We start from the raw sequence: 24,432 nt of genomic DNA, 5'->3' as shown, positions 1-24,432 counted from the left end.
GCCAGGGGCTCCCCTCCCGAGTTCGCCTCCCGAGGGTCCACTGCGGCTGCCGTCGCCTTCCGAGGGTCCGCTGCTGCTGCCGTCGCCTTCCGAGGGTCCGCTGCTGCTGCCGTCGCCTTCCGAGGGTCCGCTGCTGCTGCCGTCGCCTTCCGAGGGTCCGCTGCCGTCGCCTTCCGAGGGTCCGCTGCTGCTGCCGTCGCCTTCCGAGGGTCCGCTGCTGCTGCCGTCGCCTTCCGAGGGTCCGCTGCTGCTGCCGTCGCCTGGGGTCGCCAGGGATCCTGCTTCGCCTGGGGTCGTCGAGGGTCCGGCTTCGCCTAGGGTCGCCGGGGATCCTGCTTTGCCTGGGGTCGCCAGGGATCCTGCTTCGCCGGGGGTCGTCGAGGGTCCGGCTTCACCTGGGGTCGCCAGGGATCCTGCTTCGCCTGGGGTCGCTACACGATGGCTGGAGCTCCATGAAAGGGAGCTGCCAGAAATGAAGAAAGGGGGGGAGGTCAGGAGACCAGCTCCCCCAGCCGCACTTTCGCGGCTGGAGATCATGTGGTCGGAGCCCCACGGAGAGGAACTGCCGGCCATGAAGAAGGGGGGAGAGGTCAGGAGACCAGCTCCGCCAGCCGCACTTTCGCGGCAGGATAGAGTGTGGCGGGAGCCCCGGAAGAGGGAGCTGCCGGCCACGAAGAATGGGGGGGTGCCAGAGATTCCACCATGGCCACCCCCCAGAAGTAACTTGCTTCCCCCTCTTCCGGGACTTTAAGACTGAGGGGGGAGTTGGCCGTTGGGGCCATGTGTGCTGCGCACAAGGGGGGGCATGTGTGGCGGAGTGTCCCGCCCCTATTTATTATTATTTGTATTTTTGTTTGCGGCGCGGGTAAAAGCGCCGCGTCTTATATTATTATTTAAAAACCCCGTGAGGATGCATGGCTGATCAGCTACTGATTATTTAAATAGCTGACAGTCATGCATCCTTACCAAACGCGTGCAGACTCTGGCCGGGGGATAATAAGGTAATTACCAACTAGTTAAATCCCTCGGCCAGAGTATATAAACCTGCAGCTCTCTGCATTTGGTGTTGGGGTGTTGGAGTAGAGAGTACGGGGAGCGGAGAGAGGAGAGAAGGAATAACGAATAACATTTAAAAACAATTGCTAATACGTGCTGGATTATCCAGCACGGCACTTACTTGTTTGTTTATTTATTCGTTTGGCCCTCGTGCCCTTTTGTTTGTATTTTGTTTAAATCTGTTGTTTGTTTATTATTAAATACGCCGAGTGCTTTTGCACTCGGTTTCACCCGCCCATCCACTGTTTTGGAGTCAGTTACTTCCTGGTCCGTGACGTCATCCACCACACCACTGCGAGCCAGACTGTCACAGTTAGACACATTTTAATTAGGGACGATGGCAAATAAACACTATGTAGCTACCAGATCACTGCTTTCTATGTGTTTTATTGGGAAGATGGGTGTTTAATACATTTTCATTTGAGAAGATGGCAAATAAACTATAATAAAAATAAAACGAATTGCATTTTAATGTGGTAAAACAATTGGATTGTTTGCACTGCCATCTACAGTCCGGAGGATTAATTACATACAGTACAGCCAATCATCCCGACCTTCCTTTTAGTAAGAACTTGCACTGATAGGAACACAGCCCCCTTTAAGATATTACTTTTCAAGCTTTAACACAATTTATAAGAGGACTGAAATGACTCATAATTACCTTGGCATTTACTGACGACGTCTGACTGCGATGTCCTTTTCAACAGGGCTCTCACGCGTGTATCAAACCCATTGTCTGTCAGGATTCCTATATGTACAACAATCACAAATTAAATCAAATGTGCAGTTTACAATAATGTAATTATTGATGTAGGATTGTAATGGAAAACGTTGTTGTTAGCAAGGAGTGTGCAGAGCTGAAAAACCAAGTCGACAGTCGTCTTAAGTTAGCTACCACAAAATGCTCGTGCTATGAATTTAATTAAAAAATAGAGTTAGCTTTTGCAACAGAACTGCAGACAATACTAATAACTTAAAATGAGTGCAACATTAAATATCTAGAAATGCTAAATACAGTTTATACTACCTTCTTTTAATTCGTTCTTCAGCTGATCATACTGATCATTGTAGTCCGCCATATTCCACTGGGAAAAAAAAGATATGTAATTACTAATTCGCTGAAAACGTAACGTGGAAGCCAATGGAAGCCCATTTCCGGCACAAATAAAAAAAGAAATACATTTTAAAATTACATTATAAGTTCGACATACTATCTCATTATTTTGAATTAGTATCACATTATTTTGATTTACTATCTCCTTATTTTGACTTCACTATCTCATAAGCATACATAATTAAGATTATTAGAAAAATTAAATAAAACACAAACATGTATTCAAATATGCCAACTTAGAAAATCCTAGATGGCTGCGAGAAAAAAATAGTACATTTTATTTAAAATATATATATATTTTTGTACAGTTAAATCTATTTTTGTATTCAAAGGCTTGCTTAATTTATAGCATGATTGGTCATTATTAGCAACGCATCTTAGATTTTAGTTGATTAAATTCATAAACCCACCCTAATATATACAATGTTAGAAATAAAACGTTTTCAAAGTTCAAACTACTCCTTTTACGATAAAATGTAATTATAATAATAAGATTATGAAGAAAGAGTTATTGGTGTATGTTTTCACTTAAAAGATACGGTTCTGGTTTTCCATCGTCTGATTTTCAACACTGCAAAACACCAGCAACCTATATTATAAAAGTAATTAAAAAATGTGAAGAAAATATACGTAGTTTCTTTAACGTATTTTCAAATTAACGTACAACACATTGAACTGCACTAACTCACGCTGTCCTATTAAGGTACGTTTGTGTACGTATATTAATATAGGCCTATTTAATTTGTGTATTTTTTATTTTTATTTTTTTTAAATTGTTCTAGTACTCACCGGTCTCTCGAGCAAGTAAAAAGCCTCTATTTATGCTGCTGAAGGGAGCACGGCACACACCAGCCCAGCCGCCACAGCAGAGGGAGCCAGCACCGCCACAGCCTCCCTCTGAGTGGCCAGCATCCGCCCCATCGCCTCTGCCTCCACCACCACCAGGAGCAGAGCAGCAGGAGCTGCCTCTGTCTCCACCACCACCAGGGGCAGAGCAGCAGGAGCTGCTTCTGTCTCCACCATCACCAGGAGCAGAGCAGCAAGAGCTGCCTCTGCCTCCGCCACCTCCACCAGCAGAGGGTGAATGCCTGCTGGTTCCACATCCACCGTCGTGGGAGGACTGCTTGCCCCTCCCACCTCCACCAGCAGAGGGTGAATGCCTGCTGGTTCCGCCTCCACCGTCGTGGGAGGACTGCTTGCCCCTCCCACCTCCACCAGCAGAGGGTGAATGCCTGCTGGTTCTGCCTCAACCGTCGTGGGAGGACTGCTTGCCCCTCCCACCTCCACCAGCAGAGGGTGAATACCTGCTGGTTCCGCCTCAGCCGCCGTGGGAGGACTGCTTGCCACTCCCAGCTCCACCAGCAGAGGGTAAATACCTGCTGGTTCCGTCTCAGCCGCTGTGGGAGGACTGCTTTCCCCTCCCACCATTGCCATTGCCTGGGGATGGCTGTTCTGCATCGCCTGGGGCTGCCTTTTGTTCTCTACAGGACACAGGGTACGAGGGAGAAGTGGAGCTCCCGCTGCCGCCTCCATGGCCAGGGGCTCCCCTCCCGAGTTCGCCTCCCGAGGGTCCACTGCGGCTGCCGTCGCCTTCCGAGGGTCCGCTGCTGCTGCCGTCGCCTTCCGAGGGTCCGCTGCTGCTGCCGTCGCCTTCCGAGGGTCCGCTGCTGCTGCCGTCGCCTTCCGAGGGTCCGCTGCCGTCGCCTTCCGAGGGTCCGCTGCTGCTGCCGTCGCCTTCCGAGGGTCCGCTGCTGCTGCCGTCGCCTTCCGAGGGTCCGCTGCTGCTGCCGTCGCCTGGGGTCGCCAGGGATCCTGCTTCGCCTGGGGTCGTCGAGGGTCCGGCTTCGCCTAGGGTCGCCGGGGATCCTGCTTTGCCTGGGGTCGCCAGGGATCCTGCTTCGCCGGGGGTCGTCGAGGGTCCGGCTTCACCTGGGGTCGCCAGGGATCCTGCTTCGCCTGGGGTCGCTACACGATGGCTGGAGCTCCATGAAAGGGAGCTGCCAGAAATGAAGAAAGGGGGGGAGGTCAGGAGACCAGCTCCCCCAGCCGCACTTTCGCGGCTGGAGATCATGTGGTCGGAGCCCCACGGAGAGGAACTGCCGGCCATGAAGAAGGGGGGAGAGGTCAGGAGACCAGCTCCGCCAGCCGCACTTTCGCGGCAGGATAGAGTGTGGCGGGAGCCCCGGAAGAGGGAGCTGCCGGCCACGAAGAATGGGGGGGTGCCAGAGATTCCACCATGGCCACCCCCCAGAAGTAACTTGCTTCCCCCTCTTCCGGGACTTTAAGACTGAGGGGGGAGTTGGCCGTTGGGGCCATGTGTGCTGCGCACAAGGGGGGGCATGTGTGGCGGAGTGTCCCGCCCCTATTTATTATTATTTGTATTTTTGTTTGCGGCGCGGGTAAAAGCGCCGCGTCTTATATTATTATTTAAAAACCCCGTGAGGATGCATGGCTGATCAGCTACTGATTATTTAAATAGCTGACAGTCATGCATCCTTACCAAACGCGTGCAGACTCTGGCCGGGGGATAATAAGGTAATTACCAACTAGTTAAATCCCTCGGCCAGAGTATATAAACCTGCAGCTCTCTGCATTTGGTGTTGGGGTGTTGGAGTAGAGAGTACGGGGAGCGGAGAGAGGAGAGAAGGAATAACGAATAACATTTAAAAACAATTGCTAATACGTGCTGGATTATCCAGCACGGCACTTACTTGTTTGTTTATTTATTCGTTTGGCCCTCGTGCCCTTTTGTTTGTATTTTGTTTAAATCTGTTGTTTGTTTATTATTAAATACGCCGAGTGCTTTTGCACTCGGTTTCACCCGCCCATCCACTGTTTTGGAGTCAGTTACTTCCTGGTCCGTGACGTCATCCACCACACCACTGCGAGCCAGACTGTCACAGTTAGACACATTTTAATTAGGGACGATGGCAAATAAACACTATGTAGCTACCAGATCACTGCTTTCTATGTGTTTTATTGGGAAGATGGGTGTTTAATACATTTTCATTTGAGAAGATGGCAAATAAACTATAATAAAAATAAAACGAATTGCATTTTAATGTGGTAAAACAATTGGATTGTTTGCACTGCCATCTACAGTCCGGAGGATTAATTACATACAGTACAGCCAATCATCCCGACCTTCCTTTTAGTAAGAACTTGCACTGATAGGAACACAGCCCCCTTTAAGATATTACTTTTCAAGCTTTAACACAATTTATAAGAGGACTGAAATGACTCATAATTACCTTGGCATTTACTGACGACGTCTGACTGCGATGTCCTTTTCAACAGGGCTCTCACGCGTGTATCAAACCCATTGTCTGTCAGGATTCCTATATGTACAACAATCACAAATTAAATCAAATGTGCAGTTTACAATAATGTAATTATTGATGTAGGATTGTAATGGAAAACGTTGTTGTTAGCAAGGAGTGTGCAGAGCTGAAAAACCAAGTCGACAGTCGTCTTAAGTTAGCTACCACAAAATGCTCGTGCTATGAATTTAATTAAAAAATAGAGTTAGCTTTTGCAACAGAACTGCAGACAATACTAATAACTTAAAATGAGTGCAACATTAAATATCTAGAAATGCTAAATACAGTTTATACTACCTTCTTTTAATTCGTTCTTCAGCTGATCATACTGATCATTGTAGTCCGCCATATTCCACTGGGAAAAAAAAGATATGTAATTACTAATTCGCTGAAAACGTAACGTGGAAGCCAATGGAAGCCCATTTCCGGCACAAATAAAAAAAGAAATACATTTTAAAATTACATTATAAGTTCGACATACTATCTCATTATTTTGAATTAGTATCACATTATTTTGATTTACTATCTCCTTATTTTGACTTCACTATCTCATAAGCATACATAATTAAGATTATTAGAAAAATTAAATAAAACACAAACATGTATTCAAATATGCCAACTTAGAAAATCCTAGATGGCTGCGAGAAAAAAATAGTACATTTTATTTAAAATATATATATATTTTTGTACAGTTAAATCTATTTTTGTATTCAAAGGCTTGCTTAATTTATAGCATGATTGGTCATTATTAGCAACGCATCTTAGATTTTAGTTGATTAAATTCATAAACCCACCCTAATATATACAATGTTAGAAATAAAACGTTTTCAAAGTTCAAACTACTCCTTTTACGATAAAATGTAATTATAATAATAAGATTATGAAGAAAGAGTTATTGGTGTATGTTTTCACTTAAAAGATACGGTTCTGGTTTTCCATCGTCTGATTTTCAACACTGCAAAACACCAGCAACCTATATTATAAAAGTAATTAAAAAATGTGAAGAAAATATACGTAGTTTCTTTAACGTATTTTCAAATTAACGTACAACACATTGAACTGCACTAACTCACGCTGTCCTATTAAGGTACGTTTGTGTACGTATATTAATATAGGCCTATTTAATTTGTGTATTTTTTATTTTTATTTTTTTTAAATTGTTCTAGTACTCACCGGTCTCTCGAGCAAGTAAAACTGCACTGCTAAACTTCTGTCCAGCTATTCCAGTAACCGTAAAAAGGGGGAGGGGATAGTATGGCTTGAAGTGGTCTGACGATTGACTCAAGGAGGTCTGACGATTGACTCGAGGAGGGGTGAGGTCTGATGTCTGACGATTGACTCGAGGAGGGGTGAGGATTGACATGAGGAGGGGTGAGGATTGACTTGAGGAGGGGTAAGGTCTGAGGATGTCCTAAAATGGACACCGTACACCTGGAAATATCAAGTGCTGCAGGCATTACATTTTACAATTGAAATGTGTGGAGGACAAAAGGAAATTTCAGAGGAATCACCCCCCAGCTCACCAAACATAAAAGTCATGAAAGCAGAACTGCAACCGCCTGCGGCCATACCACCTTGAATAAGCCTGATCTCGTCTGATCTCAGAAGCTAAGCAATGTTGGGCTTGGTTAGTACTTGGATGGGAGACCACCTGGGAATATCAAGTGCTCCAGGCTTTTCATTTTACAATTGAATTGTGTGGAGGACAAAAGTAAATTTTGGAGGAATTAACCCCTGCTCACCGAAAATAAAAGTCATGAAAGCAGAACTGCAATTGCCTGCAGCCACACCACCTTGATTAAACCTGATCTCATCTGATTTCAGAAGCTAAGCAATGTTGGGCTTGGTTAGTACTTGGATGGGAGACCACCTGGGAATATCAAGTGCTGCAGGCATTACATTTTTGTAATTACATTTTACAATTGAAATGTGTGGAGGACAAAAGGAAATTTTGGAGGAATCACCCCCAGCTCACCAAACATAAAAGTCATGAAAGCAGAACTGCAATCGCCTGCAGCCACACCACTTTGAATAAGCCTGATCTCATCTGATTTCAGAAGCTAAGCAATGTTGGTCTTGGTTAGTACTTGGATGGGAGACCACCTGGGAATATCAAGTGCTGCCGGCATTACATTTTTATAATTACATTTTACAATTGAAATGTGTGGAGGACAAAAGGAAATTTCGGAGGAATCACCCCCAGCTCACTATACATAAAAGTCATGAAAGCAGAAATGCAATCGCCTGCGGCCACACCACCTTGAATAAGCCTGATCACAGAAGCTAAGCAATGTTGGGCTTGGTTAGTACTTGGATGGGAGACCACCTGGGAATATCAAGTGCTGCAGGCATTACATTTTACAATTGAAATGTGTGGAGGACAAAAGGAAATTTTGGAGGAATCACCCCCAGCTCACTAAACATAAAAGTCATGAAAGCAGAAATGCAATCGCCTGCGGCCACACCACCTTGAATAAGCCTGATCTCCGATGCTAAGCACTGTTGGGCTTGGTTAGTACTTGGATGGGAAACCACCTGGGAATATCAAGTGCTGCAGGCATTACATTTTACAATTGAAATGTGTGGACAAAAGGAAATTTTGGAGGAATCACCCCCAGCTCACGAAACATAAAGGTCATGAAAGCAGAAATGCAATCGCCTGCGGCCACACCACCTTGAATAAGTCTGATCTCAGAAGCTAAGCAATGTTGGGCTTGGTTAGTACTTGGATGGGAGACCACCTGGGAATATCAAGTGCTGCAGGCATTACATTTTTGTAATTACATTTTACAATTGAAATGTGTGGAGGACAAAAGGAAATTTTGGAGGAATCACCCCCAGCTCACTAAACATAAAAGTCATGAAAGCAGAAATGCAATCGCCTGCGGCCACACCACCTTGAATAAGCCTGATCTCGTCTGATCTCAGAAGCTAAGCAATGTTGGGCTTGGTTAGTACTTGGATGGGAGACCACCTGGGAATATCAAGTGCTGCAGGCATTACATTTTACAATTGAAATGTGTGGAGGACAAAAGGAAATTTTGGAGGAATCACCCCCAGCTCACTAAACATAAAAGTCATGAAAGCAGAAATGCAATCGCCTGCGGCCACACCACATTGAATAAGCCTGATCTCGTCTGATCTCAGAAGCTAAGCAATATTGGGCTTGGTTAGTACTTGGATGGGAGACCACCTGGGAATATCAAGTGCTGCAGGCATTACATTTTTGTAATTACATTTTACAATTGAAATGTGTGGAGGACAAAAGGAAATTTTGGAGGAATCACCCCCAGCTCACTAAACATAAAAGTCATGAAAGCAGAAATGCAATCGCCTGCGGTCACACCACTTTGAATAAGCCTGATCTCGTCTGATCTCAGAAGCTAAGCAATGTTGGGCTTGGTTAGTACTTGGATGGGAGACCACCTGGGAATATCAAGTGCTGCAGGCATTACATTTTACAATTGAAATGTGTGGAGGACAAAAGGAAATTTTGGAGGAATCAAACACAGCTCACTAAACATAAATGTCATGAAAGCAGAAATGCAATCGCCTGCGGCCACACCACCTTGAATAAGCCTGATCTCGTCTTATCTCAGAAGCTAAACAATGTTGGGCTTGGTTAGTACTTGGATGGGAGACCACCAGGGAATATCAAGTGCTGCAGGCATTACATTTTTGTAATTACATTTTACAATTGAAATGTGTGGAGGACAAAAGGAATTTTGGAGGAATTTTGGAGGAAACACCCCCAGCTCACTAAACATAAAAGTCATGAAAGCAGAAATGCAGTTGTCTGCGGCCACACCACCTTGAATAAGCCTGATCTCGTCTGATCTCAGAAGCTAAGCAATGTTGGGCTTGGTTAGTACTTGGATGGGAGACCACCTGGGAATATCAAGTGCTGCAGGCATTACATTTTACAATTCAAATGTGTGGAGGACAAAAGGAAATTTTGGAGGAATAACCCCCAGCTCACTAAACATAAAAGTCATGAAAGCAGAAATGCAATCGCCTGCGGCCACACCACCTTGAATAAGCCTGATCTCGTCTGATCTCAGAAGCTAAGCAATGTTGGGCTTGGTTAGTACTTGGATGGGAGACCACCTGGGAATATCAAGTGCTGCAGGCATTACATTTTACAATTGAAATGTGTGGAGGACAAAAGGAAATTTTGGAGGAATCCCCCCCAGCTCACTAAACATAAAAGTCATGAAAGCAGAAATGCAATCGCCTGCGGCCACGCCACCTTGAATAAGCCTGATCTCGCCTGATCTCGTCTGATCTCAGAAGCAAAGCAATGTTGGGCTTGGTTAGTACTTGGATGGGAGACCACCTGGGAATATCAAGTGCTGCAGGCATTACATTTTTGTAATTACATTTTACAATTGAAATGTGTGGAGGACAAAAGGAAATTTTGGAGGAATCACCCCCAGCTCACTAAACATAAAAGTCATGAAAGCAGAACTGCAATCGCCTGCGGCCACACCACCTTGATTAAGCCTGATCTCGTCTGATCTCAGAAGCTAAGCAATGTTGGGCTTGGTTAGTACTTGGATGGGAGACCACCTGGGAATATCAAGTGCTGCAGGCATTACATTTTACAATTCAAATGTGTGGAGGACAAAAGGAAATTTTGGAGGAATCACCCCCAGCTCACTAAACATAAAAGTCATGAAAGCAGAAATGCAATCGCCTGCGGCCACACCACCTTGAATAAGCCTGATCTCGTCTGATCTCAGAAGCTAAGCAATGTTGGGCTTGGTTAGTACTTGGATGGGAGACCACCTGGGAATATCAAGTGCTGCAGGCATTACATTTTACAATTGAAATGTGTGGAGGACAAAAGGAAATTTTGGAGCAATCACCCCCAGCTCTCTAAACATAAAAGTCATGAAAGCAGAAATGCAATCGCCTGCGGACACGCCACCTTGAATAAGCCTGATCTCGCCTGATCTCGTCTGATCTCAGAAGCTAAGCAATGTTGGGCTTGGTTAGTACTTGGATGGGAGACCACCTGGGAATATCAAGTGCTGCAGGCATTACATTTTTGTAATTACATTTTACAATTGAAATGTGTGGAGGACAAAAGGAAATTTTGGAGGAATCACCCCCAGCTCACTAAACATAAAAGTCATGAAAGCAGAACTGCAATCGCCTGCGGCCACACCACCTTGATTAAGCCTGATCTCGTCTGATCTCAGAAGCTAAGCAATGTTGGGCTTGGTTAGTACTTGGATGGGAGACCACCTGGGAATATCAAGTGCTGCAGGCATTACATTTTACAATTCAAATGTGTGGAGGACAAAAGGAAATTTTGGAGGAATCACCCCCAGCTCACTAAACATAAAAGTCATGAAAGCAGAAATGCAATCGCCTGCGGCCACACCACCTTGAATAAGCCTGATCTCGTCTGATCTCAGAAGCTAAGCAATGTTGGGCTTGGTTAGTACTTGGATGGGAGACCACCTGGGAATATCAAGTGCTGCAGGCATTACATTTTACAATTGAAATGTGTGGAGGACAAAAGGAAATTTTGGAGGAATCACCCCCAGCTCACTAAACATAAAAGTCATGAAAGCAGAAATGCAATCGCCTGCGGCCACACCACCTTGAAAAAGCCTGATCTCGTCTGCTCTCAGAAGCTAAGCAATGTTGGGCTTGGTTAGTACTTGGATGGGAGACCACCTGGGAATATCAAGTGCTGCAGGCATTACATTTTACAATTGAAATGTGGAGGACAAAAGGAAATTTTGGAGGAATCACCCCCAGCTCACTAAACATAAAAGTCATGAAAGCAGAAATGCAATCGCCTGCGGCCACATCACCTTGAATAAGCCTGATCTTGCCTCATCTCGTCTGATCTCAGAAGCTAAGCAATGTTGGGCTTGGTTAGTACTTGGATGGGAGACCACCTGGGAATATCAAGTGCTACCGGCATTACATTTTTGTAATTACATTTTACAATTGAAATGTGTGGAGGACAAAAGGAAATTTTGGAGGAATCACCCCCAGCTCACTAAACATAAAAGTCATGAAAGCAGAACTGCAATCGCCTAATTACATTTTTGTAATTACATTTTACAATTGAAATGTGTGGAGGACAAAATTAAATTTTGGAGGAATCACCCCCAGCTCACTAAACATAAAAGTCATGAAAGCAGAAATGCAATCGCCTGCGGCCACACCACCTTGAATAAGTCTGATCTCAGAAGCTAAGCAATGTTAGGCTTGGTTAGTACTTGGCTGGGAGACCACCTGGGAATATCAAGTGCTGCAAGCATTACATTTTTGTAATTACATTTTACAATTGAAATGTGTGGAGGACAAAAGGAAATTTTGGAGGAATCACCCCCAGCTCACTAAACATAAAAGTCATGAAAGCAGAAATGCAATCGCCTGCGGCCACACCACCTTGAATAAGCTTGATCTCGTCTGATCTCAAAAGCTAAGCAATGTTGGGCTTGGTTAGTACTTGGATGGGAGACCACCTGGGAATATCAAGTGCTGCAGGAATTACATTTTACAATTGAAATGTGTGGAGGACAAAAGGAAATTTTGGAGGAATCACCCCCAGCTCACTAAACATAAAAGTCATGAAAGCAGAAATGCAATCGCCTGCGGCCACACCACCTTGAATAAGCCTGATCTCGTCTGATCTCAGAAGCTAAGCAATGTTGGGCTTGGTTAGTACTTGGATGGGAGACCACCTGGGAATATTAAGTGTTGCAGGCATTATATTTTTGTAATTACATTTTACAATTGAAATGTGTGGAGGACAAAAGGAAATTTTGGAGGAATCACCCCCAGCTCACTAAACATAAAAGTCATAAACACAGAACAGCAATCGCCTGCGGCCACACCACCTTGAATACGCCTGATCTCTTCTGATCTCAGAAGCTACTCAACGTTGGGCTTGGTTAGTACTTGGATGGGAGACTGCCTGGGAATATCAAGTGTTGCAGGCCTTACATTTTTGTAATTACATTTTACCATTGAAATGTGTGAACAGGGGACAAAAAAAGGAAATCTCGGCGGAATCACCCCCAGCTTACCTAACATAAGTGTCATAAACACAGAACAGCAACCGCCTGTGGCCACACCACCTTGAATAAGCCTGGTGGATTGTGGGATTGGTCATGTGATCTGAGGTGAAACCTACACTGTGCTAGTGGAGGAATCTCTGTTTGGGGATTTTATTTGTAGCTTTTTCTACTTTAATTTTCATCTTTTTTCTTAGAAATGGAGGCTGCTGATTACCAAGCACTATCGACAGATATTGCAAGGGAGCCGGGGGTCCGGTTGGAATCTGCATCAACAAGTAAGTAGGGGGTAGAGCAGTTACAAGCTTCTGGGGACTGTTCAACAGAAGGGCTGAGCATAACTTGCCTTTTAGGGTAAACTATGCTAACTGTGGCTGAGGGAATTGGAAACAACAAAAGAGAGAAGGAGGACTGGGTTGAGACAGGGGGGAAAAAATGTTTAGAAGAGCGAAGGTGAAAGTGAAACCTAACCTTGATAAGATAACATTGTCACGAATACTGAGGGTTCACATTTCTTACATATTCTTTTTGTTTGCTCAACACAGACTCTTATCTCAGGGGAGACGTTAGGAGGACAGAGATATTGTTACTCCTAGTGGGGTATTGTTCATGCACTGGACCCGCAATATATCCAATTGACTAATTTAGTACTCAAGAAATTCACAGACTTATGTATTTAAAGTTTTTTTTACGAATCAGAGTATGATCAGTACTCATTTGGTTTATTAACGGTTAAATATTGGATTTAGTAGCTACAGGCTACTTCATATCCCCAGCTGACAGATGTTCTGGGCAGTCCAGTGTCTTAACAGATATTTACGTTAACACTTTAATACATTTATATGTATTTGCAAGGGCTGCGGGCAGACCAAGAACACATCACCCAAAGCACCCAATGGTATCTTTCAGCACATTCAACAGAATACTCTCTTAATTCTAGAACATATTGTGAATCCTTTATAGCAATGCATGCGATACATGTGAGATAAAATAATAATTGATTAATGCTTACCCTTAAATATAAATCGTAAAAGAATATAACTGTCTTCACCAGGCAAATGAAACTGAGTTCAATCAGCTCAACTGTGTAGGTCTGCACATAATGGACCACATTACCCTGTCAGGTATGAGTGTGGTACTCCATTGTAATTACTTAGGAGTTTTATAGGTTTTTCGTCTCTTTGGGATACATGGGACGCCTCAATTAAATCCAATCATTAATCTGTTGAGACAGCTCTTATCCCTTTTACAAATGATAGTTTTCAAAAGATCCGGACCAACTTTTCAGAATTAATTGGAGTCATGTACCAATAAATTCAAGACTTCATATTTGTCCAACTCCAAACCTATGATCTCATTCCTTGTTTTTCCTCCGAACCCCTCCTTTATCTGAAAAGTCAACTGAACCAAGGTTCCCCTGATCCTGTTTTATGTTAGCCTTTAGGCGTAATTCGGGGGATGCCGTAGAGGGCGCTCTCCCGCTTTGCGCTCCTTTTTTCTTCTTTCCTATTTCCTTTTCTTTAGCCTGTCTTACCTTCCCTCCGTGGCATCCTGCCCGGTAGCGTCCGCGATCTCTTCTGGGTGGAAGCTGATCCCAGTTCAGCCTCATTTAGTATTTCCAGCCAATCGCACAATGCAGTGATCGCCACGTCAATTATTAGGGCATGGCCAGCACTGCTCCACGTACGTGTTATTGGCTGCCCCTCCTGTCTATCTCGCTCTCTTTTTCTACTTTAACCCAGCACTATTTCCGCTTCCTTGTCTGTGTTTGTTTTTTGTTGTTCGTTTCTTTCACTGCAAGCCGTTTCTGTGTCTGCGCTCGCAAGATAGTATCAGCTATTTTCCTACCTGCTCAGTCTGCGCCGTTCAAAACGCACCGTCATTCTCAACTTGGTCTGCGTTTTCATCAGAAAGACTGTTTCAATGTCACCGCTGCACTGCAACTGTTTTACACCGGCGCCTCACAGACCATGGTTACCACGGCAACGCCTCAGCGAGTGACTACTGGGAGTGGTAAGTTGCTACGGCGACCTGGCAGCTTTAACAGGCAATGAGAGCCTGTGCCACACGACTGCAATTTTCTGGCTCCTGCTGCAGCGCTTTTGCAACATGAGAGCTTCAACTCGCCGAATTGTGACATCTAAATACTGCAGGCTCCTCTTCTAGACCTACATTAACTTACTTATATCATCACTAACTGTTCTAAAGCAAATGCTTAATACATAGACTAGGATTGTAATCGCAATAACCAAATATATGCTACCCTGCTTCACTGAAGCCAATAGTTTCAATTCCAATCAAAACCTCTAGATGGCAGCATAACACCACAAGCTCTACATAATTTAAGATGATTTGCTATCGCTGCGAATCTGGCACTCTCCAAACTCCAATTCCTGCAGTTCGTTGTCTTTGAGGGATTCTCAGTACCCTCCTGCCTCAACCTCTTTTTCTACATATATTAACTTGAATTTTTTTCAAATCCAAACTCCTCCCCTTGAGAACCTTGTCATGAAGCCATGCTTATCAGCTTTCTGAGATGTTAAGAATCCACTGTCACATTAATTTACAGCTTCCCTGCATCAGGCCATTCCTGCAACCTTCTTGTTCCTGGATTTGCACTTCCTTATTTGCCCCCAACTTCATCAAGGCACTTAATATAACTTTCAAAGTCCATTTCATTCAATTTGAGCTACCAGTCACATTCGGAAACTATGTGCTACGATTATCAACATTTCAGTCAAGCGTCCTCGTATCCCGCAATGGACAATACACTCTTAGACTGCTCCTGATCAAATCAATAGGTTTTGTAGCAGCCTCCGAGCAACGCATTCCTATCCTCTCAGGTTCTGCAGCGGCCTCAGATCTATGCATTCTTCATTTCTGCCCAAAGGCAGCCCCATCGCCGACATCATCTAAAAACGCCTTAACTCTCAAATACCAATTTTCACCGCATTCAGCAGCTCTCTGCTCTCTACAGCAGGCCACTGCAGACTACTGACAGCATTCCATCGTTTACTCCCTCAGATCTCTGCCCGTTCAGCAGATCTTGCCTCTACTGTTAATATCTCCTCATTACAGCAAATCTCGGCTCCCTCTTCAGATCTGCTTCTATTGCAGCATACAAAAGTGGCTTTAGTTTACTGTTCAAATCTGCAACTGCTCTCCTCCAGAGCTTCCAACACTCCAGCTTTCCTCCAATACCTGGATCTAAGATATATATATACACGGAGAGCTTGACTTCCTCAGCAATTTAGTCATATGTCCGCTCATCCTCTCAGATACTACAAGCTTTAATATATGGTACGAGACTGGAAATCTGTTTGATTTATGAATTAAGGAGTTCCACTATTTGGAGAATGATTGGAGTTATGAAACCCAAATCTCTGATTTATGAGTTCACCTTTTCCATTCCAAACAGACAAGATGGTAGCAAACCGCTGATCAATCCCGTATTAACTAACACAGGATGGTTGGCATCTCAGCTCTCTGCCTTCGTTTTAAAAACATCTCAGCAGTCGATTTCATATATTTGTTCAGGTCCAGCTGCCACCTCAGCCCTCATCAAACTCTGCAACACCAACATCTGCCGTTCAACTAAATACAACACTCTCCAACCTTCTGCAATCTGCTCATCACTACATGGCCACACTCTTAGTCCCAGCGACCAAATCTTCATTTACCTCTGGATGGAAAACATTTACAACTTTCTGCACTCAAAATACATCCCATTCTGATTTAATGAGCAACGGATTCTAGCCTCCATCGCCCATGCAAGGGATTCTCTTCACTTAGCCCCCTCTACCGTTAAAGCCTACATCTCCGGAATTTAGTATTTCTGCCACCTCATCTCCGTCCCTTCTTCAACACTCCTATCCATCCCATCAGTTTGCTTGACACTCAGAGAGATCCTCAAGAGCCCCCTCCCTGCTGCTTCCTCCTGGCTCCCTATATCAATAGACATCCTTCACTCTTTAATATCTACCCTCAGAAAAAGCTGCTCTGTCTATGCAATGACCTTACCTTGGAAGTACTATGTCTAACTGCTCTTGTGAAGCACTTCCTCTGCAGGATTCCTGAAGGAACAGAGTGCACCCTGTGAACTTACCATGACAACACCTGTGATTTACCGGTTTAAAAAAAAAAAAAAAAAGCAAGAGTACCAAGACATCAAGGGGAATACAATGGATAGACTCTGAGCGTTAAGCCATTTCAACCATGAGGTCTTGTGAACCATTCCACGCACCCAGATACTGGACTTTGGCCAGCTGTAGTAATTTTACTACAGAACACTACACCTTGCAGTTAAAATAAAAATAAATAAATAAAAAAAAAAAAAAATCAGGACTTCATCAGGACTTCAAAACAGACAGTTACATCAAGATCCAGAAGTTCTGCAACCTGGTCCAAGGAGCAGACCCCAACCCTCGTCTCGTACTACCTTTCAGCAAAACAATATTCAACTGAATAACTCTCTCTCCGGCCTCCTTCAATCACCACGTGGATTCATGGAGAACGCTCTCGCCCCATCTACCCGTTCCTCCTACTCGACTGCCTGGTCTTCATTTACTCACTTTTGCGAGTAAAAAATAAATAATTAAAAAAAAAAAAAAACAACGGATCTCATACCTCTTTCAACCTACAGCTCCTCCTCGCCTTCATCACTCACCTCAGGCTGTCTCTACGTTTAGCCCCCTCCTCTATTTAGATGCTACCTAGCGGGCATTCAGTATCAATTTCGCCTCCAATCTTTCTCCTCTCGTCCGTTCTAGAGATAGCGGATCTCTAGAGAGAACGCTCAGAGGTATGGAGAAAAGCCTGCTCCCCTCCTCTCCATCAAGTTAATCAATCTCTACTGACCTTCTCCTTTGTCTCATCACTGCTCTCCCGCAAGGATGCTTCAACCTATTCAACGACATCGTCATGGAAACCCTGTGCCTGACCGTCGCCTTTGGATTTCTCCGCTGTGCAGAATTCTCAACTCCATCAATTTCCAGCTTCCCAGCTCTAGGCCTCAAGTGCTCAGATCTCTCTCAAATCCCCGGAAACCACTTTATCCTCTTCATCAGATCTTCAAAAACGGTCCAATTAAGCCGAGGATTCAGTATCTTCTGTCAGATCCCCTCTTCGACAGCTCCAGATCTATACTTACGAGTCACTGGTTCTCATCCCGTTTATGCACCCTCTCGTCACGGATCGGACTTTCTTCTACTATTTTTCCCCATTCATTCTGGATCGGAGCAGCTGCCTCCGCGGCCAGCGCAGGTATCAACACTTTGATTAAGTCTATGGGGCGCTGGATCTCTTCAGCTGTGAACTTTATATTAGATCATCCTCTGCAGACATCGCCACAGCTCACCAAGCACTTGTTAGCTTGCCCGGAGTGGGGGGCGCCCTCTCCGCCAGGCCCACCAGAGGTTTCCTCCCTGCAGGGGGGTTTTTCCTCTCCACAGTGCGGACGGCTTATAGGCATAGGTTGTCTACTAACATCTCTTGTCTTTTCTCTTTTCTTCTAGCTTTTGTTTATGTGTGCGGCTCTGCGATCTCTTTTCTATCCCACGGTGTGGTTCTTGTGAGTCTCACTCCCCCGGCTGTCCGGGTCGGCCTCTCGTCTCAACCACTGCCGCCCGGCTGTTCCTCGCCGGCCTGAGGGGACCCCCGGCCACATCCTATTCTTCTGCTGCTTATGCGCTAAGCCTTCCAGGCCTCAACCTTGCTGTCCCATCTCCTCTCTTCTATTTCAGGTCCAGGACCATTTCAGTCCCCTTATGCAGTAGGCCGTGCCTCCACCTGCCGAGCGGGCCCCGACCGAGGGGGGGGGGGTTTCTCTGTTTTCGTCTCTCCTAAACGGACCCGAGACACTTTTTCCTAAGCTCTCCACGCCGCCCAGCTGCCAGCTTAGCTGCCTGAGGATGCTGCACTGAGTTGCGAAGGATCTGTCCTTTTGTCCTGTTCGTCCCCTTCCTGTCTCTTGCTCCACTAAACGCCCAGCAGCCAGAGGATGCTGCCTGACCCGTCGGGAGCGAGAGTCAGTTTGTTGTATGTTATATGTCTAAACTTTGCTCTCTCTCTCACTTTTAGGTCACCCAGCAGTCGGAGGATGCTGCCTGACCTGGCGGAAAGTGTTTATATCTAATCCTTTGCTCTTCTCATGTCTCCCTCTCTACGTCGCCCAGCAGCCAGAGGATGCTGCCTGACCCGACGAGAAGGGAAAACTCTTCGTCCCCCCTATCTCGTCCTGCTATCAGTATCTAACCTCAATGTTACTAAGCACCATTCCCAAACTCCAGCCCTCAATCTCGCCATCCCTCAAACTCGTCTCACTCTTAAACTCTCAAATGTCTCACCCCTCTCAAGCCTCCTAAGCAACCGGAGAAATCCTCTCATCTGGTCTCATTCTTAATATCTCACTCCCAATTTCGCCTCCTCTCAAGCCCTCGTAGGCAACCAGTGAATTGTGATTTAGAGGGGGAATACATTGTAAATGTAATAGTTTAACACCTGACCAGACATTTAAAAACAAAATTTGAAGTATCTGCATTTGGTTTTGTAATTTAAATATTTTGAACTACAAGTATTTGCGTTTGTATTTAATGTTTTTAAAATAATTTGCCATGTGTATTTATCAAGTTTAGACATGTAAATCACACCTCTATCAATTGCTATTTATTCAACTCAATCAAATTCACCTGTTCATGATCTTCTCAACCTCTGAATTCGCAATTACATGCATTACATCCCAAGTCTGCACTTTGATGGATAGGTTTTTTTTTTTTTTTTTTTTTTTTTTTAAATTATGTAGAACTCCAAGCTGTATATAAATATCACCTATTCAGTTTCCCCAAAATTGTGACTCCATATTGTGCCCTTGTACATTCATTATTATGAATGTATCTTCAGATTAACTTTGAAGGAAACTGTATCATAATTGTGAGTTATAAAGAATAAAAAGGTGTCCAGTCTCTGAGCCACCTCATGCGTTTCCCATACAACATCAGGTCATAATAAAAGGATGACTGGATGACTGGGAGAATTGGTCGCAATACATATAGTCGTCACTACGAACAATGAAAATGTTTTAAATTCATGCAAAAAGCTGTTCGGAAAATATTTATTTTTGGCATCCGTACAAAAGATGAGTATTAAAAAAAAGAGTCTGGAGAAAGATGCTAAAGAGACACTGCCTAGGTAATGCTTTCTATTTTTTTTGGTTTTTTAGGTTTCTATTAGGAAGATAGGTCAGACACATTTTAATTAGGGACGATGGCAAATAAACACTATGTAGCTACCAGATCACTGCTTTCTATGTGTTTTATTGGGGAGATGGGTGTTTAATACATTTTTATTTGGGAAGATGGCAAATAAACAATAATAAAAATAAAACGAATTGCATTTTTAGTTTTATTTTTATTATAGTTTATTTGAAATCTTCCCAAATAAAAATGTATTAAACACCCATCTTCCCAATAAAAACACATAGAAAGCAGTGATCTGGTAGCTACATAGGGTTTATTTGTCAACTTAATATATTTAACATTATTAAATGTGGTAAAACAATTGTCGTTGGATTGTTTGCACTGCCATCTACAGTCCGGAGGATTAATTACATACAGTACAGCCAATCATCCCGACCTTCCTTTTAGTAAGAACTTGCACTGATAGGAACACAGCCCCCTTTAAGATATTACTTTTCAAGCTTTAACACAATTTATAAGAGGTCTGAAATGACTCATAATTACCTTGGCATTTACTGACGACGTCTGACTGCGATGTCCTTTTCAACAGGGCTCTCACGCGTGTATCAAACCCATTGTCTGTCAGTATTCCTATATGTACAACAATCACAAATTAAATCAAATGTGCAGTTTACAATAATGTAATTATTGATGTAGGAGTGTAATGGAAAACGTTGTTGTTAGCAAGGAGTGTGCAGAGCTGAAAAACCAAGTCGACAGTCGTCTTAAGTTAGCTACCACAAAATGCTCGTGCTATGAATTTAATTAAAAAATAGAGTTAGCTTTTGCAACAGAACTGCAGACAATACTAATAACTTAAAATGAGTGCAACATTAAATATCTAGAAATGCTAAATACAGTTTATACTACCTTCTTTTAATTCGTTCTTCAGCTGATCATACTGATCATTGTAGTCTGCCATATTCCACTGGGAAAAAAAAGATATGTAATTACTAATTCGCTAAAAACGTAACGTGGAAGCCAATGGAAGCCCATTTCCGGCACAAATAAAAAAAGAAATACATTTTAAAATTACATTATAAGTTCGACATACTATCTCATTATTTTGAATTAGTATCACATTATTTTGATTTACTATCTCCTTATTTTGACTTCACTATCTCATAAGCATACATAATTAAGATTATTAGAAAAATTAAATAAAACACAAACATGTATTCATATATGCCAACTGAGAAAATCCTAGATGGCTGCGAGAAAAAAAATAGTACATTTTATTTAAAATATATATATATTTTTGTACAGTTAAATCTATTTTTGTATTCAAAGGCTTGCTTAATTTATAGCAAGATTGGTCATTATTAGCAACGCATCTTAGATTTTAGTTGATTAAATTCATAAACCCACCCTAATATATACAATGTTAGAAATAAAACGTTTTCAAAGTTCAAACTACTCTTTTTACGATAAAATGTAATTATAATAATAAGATTATGAAGAAAGAGTTATTGGTGTATGTTTTCACTTAAAAAATACGGTTCTGGTTTTCCATCGTCTGATTTTCAACACTGCAAAACACCAGCAACCTATATTATAAAAGTAATTAAAAAATGTGAAATAAATATACGTAGTTTCTTTAACGTATTTTCAAATTAACGTACAACACATTGAACTGCACTAACTCACGCTGTCCTATTAAGGTACGTTTGTGTACGTATATTAATATGGGCCTATTTAATTTGTGTATTTTTTATTTTTATTTTTTTTAAATTGTTCTAGTACTCACCGGTCTCTAGAGCAAGTAAAACTGCACTGCTAAACTTCTGTCCAGCTATTCCAGTAACCGTAAAAAGGGGGAGGGGATAGTATGGCTTGAAGTGGTCTGACGATTGACTTGAGGAGGGGTGACGATTGACTCGAGGAGGGGTGACGATTGACTCGAGGAGGGGTGACGATTGACTCGAGGAGGGTTGACGATTGACTCGAGGAGGGGTGACGATTGACTCGAGGAGGTCTGACGATTGACTCGAGGAGGGGTGATGATTGACTCGAGGCGGTCTGACGATTGACTCGAGGAGGGGTGACGATTGACTCGAGGAGGGGTGACGATTGACTCGAGGAGGTCTGACGATTGACTCGAGGAGGGGTGAGGTCTGATGTCTGACGATTGACTTGAGGAGGGGTGAGGATTGACTTGAGGAGGGGTAAGGTCTGAGGATGTCCTAAAATGGACACCATACACCTGGAAATATCAAGTGCTGCAGGCATTACATTTTTAAATTACATTTTACAATTGAAATGTGTGGAGGAGAAAAGGAAATTTTGGAGGAATCACCCCCAGCTCACCAAACATAAAAGTCATGAAAGCAGAACTGCAACCGCCTGCGGCCACACCACCTTGAATAAGCCTGGTCTCGTCTGATCTCAGAAGCTAAGCAATGTTGGGCTTGGTTAGTATTTGGATGGGAGACCACCTGGGAATATCAGGACGAGATCAGGCTTATTCAAGGTGGTGTGGCCGCAGGCGATTGCATTTTTGCTTCCATGACTTTTATGTTTAGTGAGCTGGGGGTGATTCCTCCAAAATTTCCTTTTGTCCTCCACACATTTCAATTGTAAAATGTAATGCCTGCAGCACTTGATATTCCCAGGTGGTCTCCCATCCAAGTACTAACCAAGCCCAACATTGCTTAGCTTCTGAGATCAGACGAGATCAGGCGAGATCAGGCTTATTCAAGGTGGTGTGGCCGCAGGCGATTGCATTTCTGCTTTCATGACTTTTATGTTTAGTGAGCTGGGGGTGATAACTCCAAAATTTCCTTTTGTCCTCCACACATTTCAATTGTAAAATGTAATGCCTGCAGCACTTGATATTCCCAGGTGGTCTCCCATCCAAGTACTAACCAAGCCCAACATTGCTTAGCTTCTGAGATCAGGCTTATTTTTTTTTTATTTTTATTATTATTATTTATTTATTTATTTATTTATTATTCTAACATTGTACAATATTTACAACTTGAAAACAAGGCTGATGTGTTTTCCTAAGAAAAAATATTGTTATAGAGAATTTTTTCATCAAAATGCTCCATTTGTTTATGTTCTACACAGTAATGAAATATATATGAAATATTTTTCTTCACGTAAAAAATATACAATTTTACAATATCTACTTTCATATTATGAAACTCCGCCATGTTTCTTCTCTTTAAAACTGTATACCTTGCATAACTCAAAAATAAGTTCACCGCTAGAGTGTTAACATTATCTATTTTATCAGTCAATCCAAACAAAAACATTTCCTCCCATGACAATGTATTGAGTACATTCTGCTCTGCAAATTTAAAGAACCCCTCTATTAAACCCCTCAAGTATTCCCTCAGCCCCTGCAGTTCAGTGCATTTTACAAATAGATGCAATAATCCTTCCTCTCTACTTTGACACACTGAACACAAGGCATTGTCACTTTTGTGCATTTTAAAAAGGAGCCACTTTGTAAAGATGCAGTTGTGCCTCAGTTTAAAATCATTTTCTTCACATTCGGGAGATTTATAAGTCTGTCTTACATTATTCCAAATTGTACAGATTTTAAAGTTTGGAAATATTTTTTTGCCAGAATTGCTCCGACGTTGGCTTTTTAAAAACCACACTCATTAACACTAAATAGAACAATTTGGTCGTACATTCAATAATGTTAAAGTATTTATTTTTCCTTTTTAGAAGAAACACAGGCAAAGAAACTCCACGTGACAGTTTGCTGTTATGTTCTTGATTAATAACCCTCACCCAACTCTCAGGGACGGCACTTTGTATTTTACTGTACTCCTTTATTATTATACTAATGGGAATATCTTCGTTCTTTTCTTTTACCAAGTCAACTATTGCCAAACTGGGTAAAAAGCCTTCTTTAAAAACGTACATAATGTCTTTAATTTTACTAACACCTGCTTCTATAAAACTCTTTTTATAAAGATTCACACCTTGTACTTTTAACAGTGGGTTCAAAAAAAGAGGCTGCTCCAATATTTGTTCTCTGGTCTCTGGGCTAAAAGAGACATGTTGCAAGAACTCAGACCAAGCCACTAGAACTTCTTTATAAATCCAGGGAACATCCTTTACCATTGAAGGTTTAAGACACATTAATAGAATTTCTTCCCCCATTCCCAAACCCCCACAATTTGATAAGAAATGTTTCAGAAAGTGCTTCCATACACTGTTATTCGTAGGGTCTAAAAACTTTTTAACCACTTTAATTCGAAAGCTCTTTCGTTTTAGCTCAATATCTGCCAGCATTAGCCCTCCTTTACTGATTTTCCCAATGACTGTATTATAGCTGATCTTAGCAGGTTTCCCAGCCCGCAGAAACCTAACCATCATGTTTTTAATCTCTTTCTCAGCCCACTGGGGGATCTCCTTAACACTCAGTAAATACCATATCCTGGAAAGAAACAGACTATTAATGACCAAGACTTTACCCTTCAGAGTCAACTCCCTGCCACTCCACAAATTCAAGATGGCCCTCATTTTGATTATCTTTTCCTGCCAGTTCTTTTCAGCCACTGACCTCTCTTCTAATCCAATATATACCCCCAAGATCTGAAGGCTTTCCTCTGCAATTCTGAAAGGTATATCTAAAAGTGTATTGCTTTTCCTTACAGGGAGAATTTCTGATTTATCAATATTGATTTTTGCCCCTGAAGCAGAACAGT

The 24,432-nt window shown here is 42.9% G+C and overlaps 14 non-coding genes and 12 pseudogenes across 14 annotated transcripts; 25 read left to right on the top strand and 1 right to left on the bottom strand.

The window, feature by feature from the left end:
* Window positions 1-7,047: 7,047 nt before the first annotated feature.
* On the top strand, window positions 7,048-7,166 carry LOC131710779 (5S ribosomal RNA). Its single transcript, XR_009312661.1, has one exon. It is a non-coding gene; the product is annotated as a 5S ribosomal RNA (ribosomal RNA).
* Window positions 7,167-7,266: 100 nt separating this feature from the next.
* On the top strand, window positions 7,267-7,385 carry LOC131710541 (5S ribosomal RNA). The gene has a single exon (XR_009312415.1). It is a non-coding gene; the product is annotated as a 5S ribosomal RNA (ribosomal RNA).
* Window positions 7,386-7,499: 114 nt separating this feature from the next.
* LOC131713507 (5S ribosomal RNA) lies at window positions 7,500-7,618 on the top strand (annotated as a pseudogene).
* A 114-nt stretch (window positions 7,619-7,732) lies between these two features.
* Window positions 7,733-7,841, top strand: LOC131716085 (5S ribosomal RNA; annotated as a pseudogene).
* Window positions 7,842-7,941: 100 nt separating this feature from the next.
* On the top strand, window positions 7,942-8,050 carry LOC131716545 (5S ribosomal RNA; annotated as a pseudogene).
* Window positions 8,051-8,147: 97 nt separating this feature from the next.
* LOC131715814 (5S ribosomal RNA) lies at window positions 8,148-8,256 on the top strand (annotated as a pseudogene).
* A 114-nt stretch (window positions 8,257-8,370) lies between these two features.
* Window positions 8,371-8,489, top strand: LOC131719546 (5S ribosomal RNA). Its single transcript, XR_009318445.1, has one exon. It is a non-coding gene; the product is annotated as a 5S ribosomal RNA (ribosomal RNA).
* Window positions 8,490-8,589: 100 nt separating this feature from the next.
* LOC131720737 (5S ribosomal RNA) lies at window positions 8,590-8,708 on the top strand. Its single transcript, XR_009319634.1, has one exon. It is a non-coding gene; the product is annotated as a 5S ribosomal RNA (ribosomal RNA).
* Window positions 8,709-8,822: 114 nt separating this feature from the next.
* LOC131718748 (5S ribosomal RNA) lies at window positions 8,823-8,941 on the top strand. The gene has a single exon (XR_009317644.1). It is a non-coding gene; the product is annotated as a 5S ribosomal RNA (ribosomal RNA).
* A 100-nt stretch (window positions 8,942-9,041) lies between these two features.
* Window positions 9,042-9,160, top strand: LOC131714020 (5S ribosomal RNA; annotated as a pseudogene).
* A 124-nt stretch (window positions 9,161-9,284) lies between these two features.
* LOC131710101 (5S ribosomal RNA) lies at window positions 9,285-9,403 on the top strand. The gene has a single exon (XR_009311970.1). It is a non-coding gene; the product is annotated as a 5S ribosomal RNA (ribosomal RNA).
* Window positions 9,404-9,503: 100 nt separating this feature from the next.
* Window positions 9,504-9,622, top strand: LOC131719545 (5S ribosomal RNA). Its single transcript, XR_009318444.1, has one exon. It is a non-coding gene; the product is annotated as a 5S ribosomal RNA (ribosomal RNA).
* A 100-nt stretch (window positions 9,623-9,722) lies between these two features.
* Window positions 9,723-9,851, top strand: LOC131714171 (5S ribosomal RNA; annotated as a pseudogene).
* A 114-nt stretch (window positions 9,852-9,965) lies between these two features.
* LOC131709968 (5S ribosomal RNA) lies at window positions 9,966-10,084 on the top strand. Its single transcript, XR_009311832.1, has one exon. It is a non-coding gene; the product is annotated as a 5S ribosomal RNA (ribosomal RNA).
* A 100-nt stretch (window positions 10,085-10,184) lies between these two features.
* On the top strand, window positions 10,185-10,303 carry LOC131719544 (5S ribosomal RNA). Its single transcript, XR_009318443.1, has one exon. It is a non-coding gene; the product is annotated as a 5S ribosomal RNA (ribosomal RNA).
* A 100-nt stretch (window positions 10,304-10,403) lies between these two features.
* Window positions 10,404-10,532, top strand: LOC131714327 (5S ribosomal RNA; annotated as a pseudogene).
* A 114-nt stretch (window positions 10,533-10,646) lies between these two features.
* On the top strand, window positions 10,647-10,765 carry LOC131709967 (5S ribosomal RNA). The gene has a single exon (XR_009311831.1). It is a non-coding gene; the product is annotated as a 5S ribosomal RNA (ribosomal RNA).
* A 100-nt stretch (window positions 10,766-10,865) lies between these two features.
* LOC131719543 (5S ribosomal RNA) lies at window positions 10,866-10,984 on the top strand. The gene has a single exon (XR_009318442.1). It is a non-coding gene; the product is annotated as a 5S ribosomal RNA (ribosomal RNA).
* A 100-nt stretch (window positions 10,985-11,084) lies between these two features.
* On the top strand, window positions 11,085-11,203 carry LOC131710877 (5S ribosomal RNA). Its single transcript, XR_009312760.1, has one exon. It is a non-coding gene; the product is annotated as a 5S ribosomal RNA (ribosomal RNA).
* Window positions 11,204-11,301: 98 nt separating this feature from the next.
* On the top strand, window positions 11,302-11,430 carry LOC131716229 (5S ribosomal RNA; annotated as a pseudogene).
* A 234-nt stretch (window positions 11,431-11,664) lies between these two features.
* On the top strand, window positions 11,665-11,773 carry LOC131716547 (5S ribosomal RNA; annotated as a pseudogene).
* Window positions 11,774-11,887: 114 nt separating this feature from the next.
* On the top strand, window positions 11,888-12,006 carry LOC131712319 (5S ribosomal RNA). Its single transcript, XR_009314214.1, has one exon. It is a non-coding gene; the product is annotated as a 5S ribosomal RNA (ribosomal RNA).
* A 100-nt stretch (window positions 12,007-12,106) lies between these two features.
* Window positions 12,107-12,225, top strand: LOC131712420 (5S ribosomal RNA). The gene has a single exon (XR_009314313.1). It is a non-coding gene; the product is annotated as a 5S ribosomal RNA (ribosomal RNA).
* Window positions 12,226-12,339: 114 nt separating this feature from the next.
* On the top strand, window positions 12,340-12,458 carry LOC131713866 (5S ribosomal RNA; annotated as a pseudogene).
* Window positions 12,459-22,106: 9,648 nt separating this feature from the next.
* On the top strand, window positions 22,107-22,227 carry LOC131716540 (5S ribosomal RNA; annotated as a pseudogene).
* A 125-nt stretch (window positions 22,228-22,352) lies between these two features.
* Window positions 22,353-22,481, bottom strand: LOC131713347 (5S ribosomal RNA; annotated as a pseudogene).
* Window positions 22,482-24,432: the final 1,951 nt, after the last annotated feature.

Source organism: Acipenser ruthenus, chromosome 44 (genome assembly GCF_902713425.1).
Source record: "Acipenser ruthenus chromosome 44, fAciRut3.2 maternal haplotype, whole genome shotgun sequence".
In the NCBI taxonomy this organism is placed as follows: Eukaryota; Metazoa; Chordata; class Actinopteri; order Acipenseriformes; family Acipenseridae; genus Acipenser; species Acipenser ruthenus.
This window is presented reverse-complemented; position numbering and strand designations above follow the sequence as displayed.